Here is a 12,060-nt window from a genome sequence, read left to right on the forward strand (position 1 = left end):
TGTTCACCTGGGAGCCTGAATCTCCCCCCCCCCCTTCAGCTAGGAAGTGCTGTACAGGCTTATGCTGGCCATACACTGACATATGAAAATCGCTCATATAGACACTTTGTTCGGTTCTCTGCAAGTTAATGGGCACAAATCGTTTGTGACGTTTTTGTGGGGGAAAAAAACAAATGGCAAGTTTGGAAAATTTCTGCCAACCAAACGATAAATCGCAAGGTTAATGCGTTATTCGTCCGAGAAAAAACGAATGCATGTTACTGCACGTGGTTGAAAAACATATAACCCAGAAGGTAAATATTTGTATCAAAGAACGTTCATGTCAAAAAGGTGATGATACACACCACCAACTATATAACCTGCAATCTCGTCAATTGTGATATACCTATATCTCTGTAAAAATAATACAACAATATGCAATATTAAAACTTTATTGCAAAAGTTATTTTTTGTGGTAGAAAAGTACAGAAATAGTGTTCAATCTTTTTGTAGCATATTTTTTTATTTAAACAAGAGCATTTTTTTTTTAACAAGAAAGCATAATTTTTTTTAAAAAATTGTGTTCAAAAATGTTGTTCTGACATTTTAATAATAAACATTATGCATCCATCAAACAATGGATTCTAATTTGTCATGGTTTTCAAAACTTTAATTTTTTTGTCAAACAACATCAGTATGGGATAGCAAGCAGGAACGTTAGACTTTGAATAAATATTAACCATAAATACTTATAATTAATAAATAAATAAATAAATAAATATCCTATAATTAACATAAATACCAGAACACCATACTGGAGTTTCACGGCCGCGGCTGCTTTATTATTGGTTTTAACTTTATTAAATAAATAATAAAAAACACAATAAAACAACCTAGTCACTACGACCCGGGCTGTATAATAAATTTAAAGAATAAACACCCACTCAATACATCAAAAAACCTTAAAACAGATTAGTCCCCTTTTGTAATATATACGTAAGTGTACATACCTATATATTAACAAAAGTGACACACCCACATAATAGCAGCACGCGACAAATTTAAGAAAAGAGGGGGGGATGGGAGGGGAACACCACAGCTAAATGTTTTCTGAGGCGAATTGAAAAAGCCCTATCCTGGCCTGCCTTAAATAGCCCTAAACCTAAACCTGAAAAAACTGGTTTAAACTAGCTAGACCTACTCCCTTCAAAAAGACCGGGAAAATTAGTCTAAACTGCCTGACTCCCCAGAGATAGGGGAACTAGAAACTGCCCGTCCTGCTACCATCCCATGAGAAAAGGGGGGGGGGGGCTTGAAACCGTTTTTCCCCCCTTTTCTTACATTCTTGATATTTTGGCCTGCAGAATAAATGCGGTTTAAGTTTGTCCTTGAGGTTTGTGATGGTAGTCACCCCTACTATAAGTGCATGTCAACATATGGGATATTTGTGAGCACAAAAAGACCAATACCATATGTGTCCATACATGATTGACTTTTGTCAGAACACAAGTTGGAAGACTGTCCGCAGGCCAGCCTGAATTTGTGGGAGGAGTCCGGGGCTATATAGCCCTCCTCCACGGCCAGTATCGGCCTCGGCTGGTTTTCCGGGTCAAGACTACATCATTTCCGGTTGATTCACTTCCGGTTTCGCGTTCAGGGTGTCTGTGCATCATGGCACCTTGTGGCTTTGGGCTCTTTCTGGTGGGCGGAAGGTAAGTGTGGGGGCTCGGTGGATGTAGGTGTTTAGGGCGATTGGGGGGGGCGCAGGGGTCACGCCGGGGCGCATCTTAGACCGCACATGCTCAGTGACATCCAGGGGTAAATGCCCCAATCTGCACATGCTCAGAACTGCACCCTGGCGTGACCCCTGAGCTACGCCGGCCCACTACCAACGCCCAGTCCATAAATCAGCCCAGACTTCCGCCCTGCAGGTGCAAATGTACTGAAGCTTTTTTTTTCTAAGCTAGGTTGTTTGCAGTGTGCTGGGCTGGTGATGTCATCCTGCAGGATTCTGGTTAATTCCAGGATGACTTCACGGCTGAATCTGTAGGTGCGATACACCTCCAATTCCCCCATGTCAAAGACGTCAATGCGCGTGCGGAATATCCTCTCCCGTGCCCTCCTATGTGCCCGTCAACGCAATAGTGCAAGGACCACGGCTGCCCCTGGCATGTTGGCACACAGATGTGTTGTCCAGCAAGTGTTGTTGCTCAGGTCGTCTGTAACGCTGCTGCTTTAGCTGCTCTCCAGCTGACCTGTGCAAGTCTGGTGCAAAGTTACCCCTGCTTTTATGAGGGGTAACTTGGCGCCGGAATTTTCTGGTCCGTGCACCGGGAGTAGACTGCGCCGGTCAAGCGTAAGTTGATGAATCGGCCCAACAACCTCATTTGCATATTTAAAACACAAAAACCATGGCCGTGCCAGATCCGACCAGCGTAAATCTGCACCAACGCCGCGCCGGCGTGGAAATGTTACACCGAGGCGATGAAGTCTATTTGGAGGCGTAATCTGGTTCTCTGGGTACGGCGCAGCGATCCGCCGGCGCAAATCTGCACTTACGCCGCGCATCTCCCAAAAAAACCGTATAAGTGCTACATGAATCTGCCCCAGTGTCTTTTCTACTAGATAGATAGATAGATAGATAGATAGAGCAGGCAGGCTAGTCAGTTTAGTTAAATGTACAGCCTGTAGAGGATATATATATACACATCCTAGGCGTTGTACATATATTTATACACTGTATAGCTTACCTAGATCAGCTATTCCTATTTGTTAGGCAGTAGATTGTGCTAGCTGCAGTGCTCTAACGTGTTGTATTGCCTGCATGCTGTTTAGTTTACACCTAAACATAGTACTCAGTGTTAGTGGACGTGGGCTATTTAATTGCACATAAAACGCATTAGCTGTTACTGCACGTGTGCTATTTATTTGCACATAAACGCAGTTGTTGTTACTGCACGTGTGCTATTTATTTGCACATAAACGCAGTCGCTCTTACTGTATGTTTGCTGTTTTTTTGCCCATAAACGCAGTCGCTCTTACGGCACGTGTGCTGTTTTTTGGATGCAATTATTTGCATGTGGCTCTTTGCTGAGCTCCAATTACATTATCAAAGTATATAGGGCCAAAGGGTCTTGTCAGGGCCGATCCTCCCAATAGGATCACTATGCAAGCCGCTTAGGGCCCCCCAAATTACTAGAGGCCCCGCCTGGTGAGAAGTCATTTTCGCCCCCTCACCCCGCTTCTAAACTCGCTGGCCGAGTAATTTCCGACAGCAGAACACCCCCTGCCCCCGCTTCTCAACTTTCTTTAATGTGACATGTCACTGTCGTCAGCGCCCCCCGCTTCTCATTTTTAATGTGCCATGTCATTTTGCTTAGGGCCCCAGGGAGGTCAGGATCGGCACTGGGTCTTGTAATGACCTGGGGGGAGTGGTGGCGGGGAAACTCATGCTATTTTTTTCAATGATTTTTATCCATATTGCAGGGACCAAACATTACATTAAAGCCGCAAGCAGTATTAAATTACTTTTTTCTGAGAGTAATCTCATGTTGTGCAGGGACATTTCTAAACACGTGCCACTACTAAAGACACCCAGCAGGTACGATATTTAAAGGAATTTTTGATTATTTTTTTCTGGAGCAGCGATTTTAATGATGCTTAAAGTGAAAAAAAAAAAAATAGTTTTTAAAACTTTGTTTCCATTGATACATGTTCCCTGGGGCAAGACCCGGGTTCTCAAAGACGTTTTCCAACAATAACTTGAATATTGGGCTTTAAAATGAGCACTTTTGAATTCGAACGTTCGAGTCCCATAGACTTCAACAGGGTTTTAAATGTTTGCCCAAACGATCGGTCCGTTCGAAAGTTCTGGTGCGAACCGAACGCGGGTATGTTCGGCTCATCCCTAGTCAGTAGTCTTGCACCTTTTCTGTCCAAAATCAGTCTAAGCAGGGGTATTGATCATTTCGCACTACAGCTCAACGATAACAACTTTTAAACAGAGTCTGAAAAATAGGCCCGGGCCTTAAGTGATTAAAGGAAAGCACTATATGTCCTAAAATGATAAAAGTGGGTGCATTTAATGTGAAAAAGTTAGATTATGGTTAACAAACATACAGCTCGAGTTCTAGGGTTTGTTCATGTTCAAATTTTGGTCAACTGGCTGCAGTCTGAAGGGGTTGAAACTTATTATCATTTCTTTTCACAAACGACTACCACCCACCAAGAAAAACACTGTATACAGTAGACAGCAGCGAGTGACCTTTATCAGTCAGGATGGCTTCAAGAAAAAGAAGCAATATATGGATTCATTTAGAGTAAGCTAGGTCTACAAAAGGCAAAATACAAGATTTGTAAGAATTTTTTCTCAGGGTAAGGAGGATTAACTTCAAAGTTTAGACGGCATCTTCAAAGCAAAACAGCCAACTGCATTGCTTATGCAAGACAAGAGGGTCCAGCAGAATCTGCATCAGCCTCAGGTGGCACTGTCACACCCCTGCAAGTGAATCTTTACCACATTTTGAATTGGCACCTTTGTACAATGGTCTAGGCAAAATTAGATTACAAGGTATGTGAGGGCAGCAATTGGCCCCATCAGACAGAGCAAAGAGGATGGATGAACAGTTGGTTAAAATGATTGCTCTGGATTTACAACCTTTTTCAATAGTAAATGACAAGGGATTTGAGAGTTTTGTGAAAGCTCTTGATCCATCATACATTTTGCCGAACAGAAAGACACTATCAGGAAGTTTGTTACCTCAGCTGTATGACAGCATTAAGGCTTAAAACATGGCTGAAGTAAGCAATGTCTTTGCTGTGTGTCGGACAACTAACTGCTGGACATCACACAAAACAACTAGTTTTATGGCAGTCACTTATTATATTGTTGATGATTTTAAGCTTTCATCATCTTTGCAGGACTTCTTCTAATTTACAGACAGGCACACAGCTGACAATCTTTCAGTAGACCTTACAAAAATATGTGAAGAGTGGGGCATCAGAGTTGTTGCTTGTATCTCAAACAATGCCAGCAACATAAAAACAGTGATCCAGAAAGTTGGATGCAAGCACTTGGCATGCTTTGCTTATACCTTTAACCGCTTTACAACCGCACGCTGTCAAATGACGGTGGGCGGAATACTCTATTGTTCTGACAGGACATCATAAGACGTCCTGTAATTTAAATAGGGAAGGCGCGCGATTGCGTGCGCGCATCCCTGTACTGTCGGTGGCGGCGTGTCACCGAGACACCGCTCGTCACCGACAGGGGTGAACAGCGGCGCGGATGCGCTGTTTACCACGTGATCGGACGTGATGAAGTCATGGCTGATCACGAATGGTAACACCCCATTGAGCACGGCGCGAGCGTGCCTGTCGGTGGCAGCGTGTTCCCGGGAACACTGCTGGTCACCGACAATGGTCAGGGCTGTGTACCACGTGATCGGCTGTGATCCATTCAAGCCTGATCACAAAAAGTAAACAAAGTGCTGTAACTAACTGTTGCCAGCTCTTTTCTCCTCACACATCGTTTCCAGTGTGAGGAGAGAAGAACTACAATCAGCAAGTTACAGATCTGTGTAGTGTCTGCACCAACACCACACCTGCCTACCCAATTGTCATCTGTCACCCAAAAGTCACCCATATAAAGTGCACCTGTCACATAAAGAGACTGCCATCAGCGGTGCAACCGTCACCCATCAGTGACCGTGCCCTGTCACCATCACCCATCAGTGACCGTGCCCTGTCACCCGTCACCCATCAGTGACCTACCCTGTCACCCATCAGTAACCTGCCCTGTCACTGTCACCCATCAGTGACCTGCCCTGTCACCCATCAGTGACTTGCATTGTAACCCGTCACATAAGAGACTGCCATCAGTGACCTTGCCTGTCACCCATCAGTGACCATCAGCGGTGCACCCGTCACCCAAAGAGAGCGCAATCTCGTTAAAATCCGTGCCGACATTAGTTCCCTACAGATAAGCTTTGATAGCTCTCTCGATGTTCCATCATTTGGAAGCTGGGACCGCAAAACTAATGAGCAAATGATGAAATATGAAACAGAACTCAGCAAAAAGTCGGGTAAATTTGACTATTTGCATAAGCAGGAATTTAACTGGAAAAAAAAACAAGGCCTACTCACAAAGGTGGTCCTCAGCCCGGATCTAAAGTACACCTCACGTCTTATGGCCCTATCCCAAGCCCCTTGTCCACCCCAGCCCCACGCCCAGTCCCGGATGAACATCGTTGGCCATCATTACCAACCACCCAACAGTAATCAGTTTAGATCCAAAGCGCAATTTAAGGGTAGACAGCATAGGTCTAGATCCAAAAACCAGCATCAGTCACCTTCAAAAGGTTGTCAGGCCACCCATGCATCGCCTCCCCCCCCCCACACAGCACAATTGAGTCTGGAGACAGCTACCACCTATAGTCTTATAGACACCCAATTGTACCTGGAGTCTATAGGAAAATTCCACACTCAGAATCCCTTCATGGTCCTTGAGAGTTCTGGCACTAGCCTCAACAGTGAAAGTATGGCCAGCACTACACCCCCCTTGATTTTTTTAGGGGAGGAGACTGTTCCGACAGTGGGAGCCATGACGGAACAAGTGAAAGTGAACTCCCTGGCGACCACTCCGTTAGCAAAGAAGGCAAGGAAAAGAGGAGGAGGAGAACCAGACGAGAAAAAAGAGGAGGAAAGGGACACAAAACGAGGAAGGGTATAGTTGAATCCAATTCCACTATTAAAATCGTTAATTTATCCAGCTCGGTGTTTACCGACACTGAATTTGACCTCGAGAAAGGGTCTTCATTTTGCCCCACTGAGTGTTCCTAATTTTTTTGAACTGTTTATTGATCTCAATAAGTATATTAGGAAACTCACCCTTCAAAGGTATTTTATCCTAAAGGAAAATGGACAGGATATCACAATAGCAGGTGGGCCTGACTCTCTGCACCTGCAGAGACTAGCTTTGAGGACAATGATATAGCCCTAAATAATATGTTGGAGGAACTCTATTTGGAATCTAATGAAGCCGAAGCACCCCCCTTTGCGGTTGGCATTCACATGGAAAGCACCATTACTCATACAGCATTTAGGCCCAAGTCTTCCTTCTGCCCTTACTGGGCAAAGGGCAGGTTTATCTCTACCTTTTACGATGTTGTGTTTAAGTCCTTTAAAACCAAGTTTCAATATGGAAGCACTAGTAGCAACAACAATAACAAAAAAGAACATGGTGGATGGCCTTACAAAAACGGTCAACGGCCTCAAAGAGAATCAAGAAGGAATCATAAGGAAAGCAGACAAAGGTGGGAGTCTGGTTATTCAGAATAGATCTGACTACATTGCAGAGGCAATGAGGCTACTGGGGGATGCAGACACCTATAGGAAACTAAAAAGGGACCCAATTCTAGACTATACTGATGAGCTTAAGCTACTACTAGACCATGCCCTTCTAGATACGGTACTCACAAAGAGTGAATATCTTTTCCTTTTCAATAGATTTGCAGCCACCCCGCACTTTTATCACATCCCTAAAGTGCATAAGTGTTTGCTGAACCCTCCAGGTAGACCCATTATATCGGGCATTGATAGCCTATCCAGTAATCTGGGATGCTATATAGACCACTTCCTACAAAATATAGTGGGTTGTCTCCCGTCCTTTGTCAATCCAATTATAGATGGCTTTCCCTTGATGTTGCGTCCTTGTATACATCTATTGAGCACAAGCATGGCCATAGGGCCTTGAACCATTACCCGTCAGAAGCTAGTGACCTGAACCCTCTACAGGCCAAATTCATCTTGGATTCTGTAGAGTTTGCACTTACTCACAACCATTTTTCCTTTTTAGGGGAACATTTCCTACAGATTAGGGGCACAGCGATGGGAGCCAGGTTCGCATCAAGTTATGCTAACCTCTTCATGGGGTATTGGGAAAGGGCTTCGATTTGGCATGACAATCCATTTAAGGCGAACCTGGTCCTATAAGCAAGGTACATTGACGATATCTTAATCATCTGGGATGGAACAGATAGTGAACTCGAAAATGTCCTTGTCCACTGTAAGTCCAATCCTTTAGGGCTTGATTTCACTCACGTCATTAACAAAGATGTCTTAGTCTTTCTGGATCTTGAACTGAGCAGTGATCCAGACGGTAGTATTGTCTCAAAGACACACTTTAAACCCAGTGGGGGCAACTCCTTTCTGCATGCGAAGAGTAACCATCATCCCAGATGGATTAAAAACACCCCGCATGGACAGTTCTTCCGTCTGAAACGCACGTGCACAAAAAAGGAGGACTATTTGGCCCAAAGGACTATTGGCACCTCTCTGTTTAGGAAACCATCAGCAGGGAACGCCCTTCTCCATGCTTCCAGTTCCCACCCTGAAGCCCTTAAATCTAGCATTCCGTATAGGCAATATTTGAGGCTCAGGCGGAATTGCAGCTCAGAAGAAGATTTTCTACAAGAAGCAAAATCACTTCAAAGGTGATTTCAGGAAAGGGGGTACAGTAACAGATGCCTCAAAAAGGCATTTGTTAGGGCCAAAGGCAGGACCAGGGGCTCTCTGCTCCACGATCCGAAACCTTTAAAATCTAATCCAGGGACGAGGGTCATCACTCGTTTCTCGGGTCATCATCACCAAATCAGGGTGATTCTCCAGAAATATTGGTATTTGTTGATGGGGGATGAAGCAGTGTCCAAGCATCTATGTCCCTATCCTCAAATTACTTTTCGGAGATCTTTATTGCTTCGGGACAAGCTTGTCTGGAGCCACCATGCAAGTCGAAAACCCATTCCAGCCGGATTGCTGGGTACACGACCGTGCCATAACTGCCCCTACTGTAGATATATTCACGCAGCAGCCACCTTTACACTTCCCAATGGACGAAGACATAAACCACATTTCTCAGCTAATTGCCAGTCTATAGGCATTGTGTACATTATGCAATGTTTGTGCAACGCGTTTTACATTGGTAAAACCAAGCAACCTTTCTTTCATCGCATCAGGAATCATGTAGCCCTGGTGCGAAAAAAGAAAATGGAAACCCCTATTTGCAGGTATATGGGGCTTTTTCACAATTTTGACAGCTCCCTTATGCAAAGCTTATGATTGGTGGGATCCCTTGAAATTGTAGATATATTCTGTTCACAATGTTTGTTTGAATGGATTTTTTCTTATCTTTCTATCCAGTTCCCCACCACGCCACAGGAATGGCAGACTGTGGCAGCGGACTTCTCCCAGCGTTGGAACTTTCCGAACTGCGGAGGAGCCATTGATGGCAAGCACATCCGCATTGTGCCCCCACCCCATTGTGGATCCCATTTCTACAACTACAAGGGGTTCCACAGCGTTGTTTTGATGGCGGTGGTCTCTGCCAACTATGAGTTTATGTATGTGGATGTTGGGAAAAATGGCCGGATGTCGGACGGCGGTGTCTTTGCGGAGACGGAGTTCGCCCAAAGGCTTCAGTCGGAGGACCTAGGATTGCCACCTGCGGAGGAGAATGAAGAGGGTCTGCCCTTCGTGTTTGTTGCAGATGAGGCTTTTGCTTTGGGTCCCCACCTCATGAGGCCATTTCCCGTACGCACCCTCACCCATGAGAGGAGGGTTTTTAATTATCGGCTGGCCAGAGCAAGACGTGTGGTAGAGAATGCCTTTGGAATCATGGCCATCCGATTCCGATTGTTTTTAACATCAATCAACCTTGCGGAATACAAATGGAATCATGTTATTTTATGTTGTTGCATTCTCCACAATTTTTTAAAAAGACATTCCCAAAATTACCTCACGGTATTGCCTGATGAGGCAGATGCTGTGGCTCCGGAGCCGGGACGTGAGGCTAGCCATAGAGGCTTGGCCCCCCAAACCGCACGTGCAGTGCGTCAATCCTATGTGGACTATTTTATGGGGAGGGGGGCCATTGCAATGCCCGATCTTCATTAACTAATAAAATATTATTTTTTCTTGATTAAACAGTGTAAATTTATTTTGTATATTTTTTTTTGTTTTTTTGTGTATTGTTTCTTTTTCCTAGGTTCTCATCCAGCCATGTGTTTGGGATGTCCTAAATTCCCATGAGTGTTAAATCTTAATAACTCTACAAATATGCCTGAGTAATTTAATGAGTCAGCATTGATACCAATAACTACACACACATTTTTTGGAGTCCAATAATTTTTTTTTTTTTTTTTTTAATTAGTATAAAATAGAATCTTTTTTTTATTTTTTTGTCTTTTTTTTTAATTAGTATAAATTTGAATCTTTTTTTATTTTTTTGTCTTTTTTTTAATTAGTATAAAATTCAATTTTTTTTTATTATTATTTTTTTAATTATTACAAAATAAAAAAAGGACCACAAACAATTAAACCCTCCCCAAAACATTAATAACAATTTTTAGCTGACGTTCCAGCGTCTTCGCTTTGTGGCGAATTTCCCGGCAGGCCAGACGTATGTCCTCGACTTGGGCCCTGCATGTGAGAACCTCGCCGATGAGGAGCTGGGCACTATACGTGTCCAGTCCCTGACCAGCCCGATTTCCTCCTGAAATGTGGAACCAAAACATGTGTTAAAAGATTGTATGCCTATATCTATATTCCCTGAAAATGTGGTATATGTTACTTTACCGGATGTTGTGGCAGGTTCCCCTTCATCTACATCCCTCGGGGGTGTGGCTTGGTTGGCTTGTGCCTCCTGCCTTGCTGCTTCATTGTGCCCTACGAGATTGAAGAAAGGGAAAACAGGAGGTTAAAACATTAAGAGCGGCCTGAAATGACCCAAAAATATTTTACAATAAAAAAAAAAAGAGGGCAATATTGTTGTTTTTAAAAAGCGTTCCAAGAAAATAGACCAGTATTTAATCCATTCACAAAGTAATGTCAAATCTGGTGACAATTGGTTTATTTTTCTATATGTAAGCTAACCAAGTATCCCCTGGATCTGCTCACCCCTGTGTGTGACCCAACATAGGTTGTGATTGTGACAAACAATTGTGCTACTGAGTACACATGTTCAATAAAAAAAATGATGAGCAAACGCTCCTTTTTGGGAATCTCAAGGTATTTAAGTTTGTGCAAAAATAAGCTGAAACACATTGACATCAATACCAGAATTGAAGACACCTTTTAAGCCACAAAAATGTCACAACTTTCATATTTGTGTCGAATAATTGGTCCTAGGAGTCGTCGTTCATTCGCCCACAATTCCTACATTTACGTTTTTATTTATGATACAGTGCTTCAACTCCCCTTTGCACATGCAAACTAGGCATGATGCCATTTCTCAGTAATATGGTATTGGATTATTGAAAGTCAGCGAATGAACGACGACTACGACGACTGAATCATGCGTCCACATTCATAATATTAATTATGGTCAACCTGCAAAAAAAAAAAACATGGCACAAAGAACACACCGAAATAATTAATACACATGGAAAAAACTTACTTCTTCGAATCACCCTATTTATTTTGGCAAGTTGGTGGGGTTCCCTCTTCTTTAAATCTGACCACCTTTTGCGCAGGTGCTCTCTGCTCCTGCGTTTTCCAAACTTCCGCTGGAGCCTCCGGATGACCTTCTCCATTATTTTGGCTTTTACTTTATTTGGATGCATGTAGGGGCCATGCTTGGCATCATAGTCCTCCCTCCTCAATATGGTGACCATCTCCACCATTTCATTAAATGTCATGTTGGAGGCTCTGCATCGGAATCTGCGGCGTGGTTGGGCCTGGCCTGCCTCCTGGCTTGAGCTGGAATTGTCATCCATGTTGTCCATCTTTTCTCCCTCACCAAACGACAGAGAAGGGGCGTGGAAAGGACGATACCGAACGTCAGGGGCGGGGTGTCGTGCGGAGCGTCACGCGTGCGTAGTGTAAAAAGGGATCGGACGTGTTTGTAAACGGCGTGCATAGTCTGTGGAAGAAGGCGGAAATCACGATCTTTGCCAACGAAGATACGCAAGTTATTTTTTGCGACTTTATTATAGTGAAGAGGGAATGAGTTTGTGGGCTAGTTAGGGGAAGTAAGCTAGTGGCTTTAATGACATTATGTTTTGGCTTCTGTTTCATGTGCAGAAA

Source organism: Rana temporaria, chromosome 5, assembly GCF_905171775.1.
Source record: "Rana temporaria chromosome 5, aRanTem1.1, whole genome shotgun sequence".
NCBI classification, from domain to species: domain Eukaryota; kingdom Metazoa; phylum Chordata; class Amphibia; order Anura; family Ranidae; genus Rana; species Rana temporaria.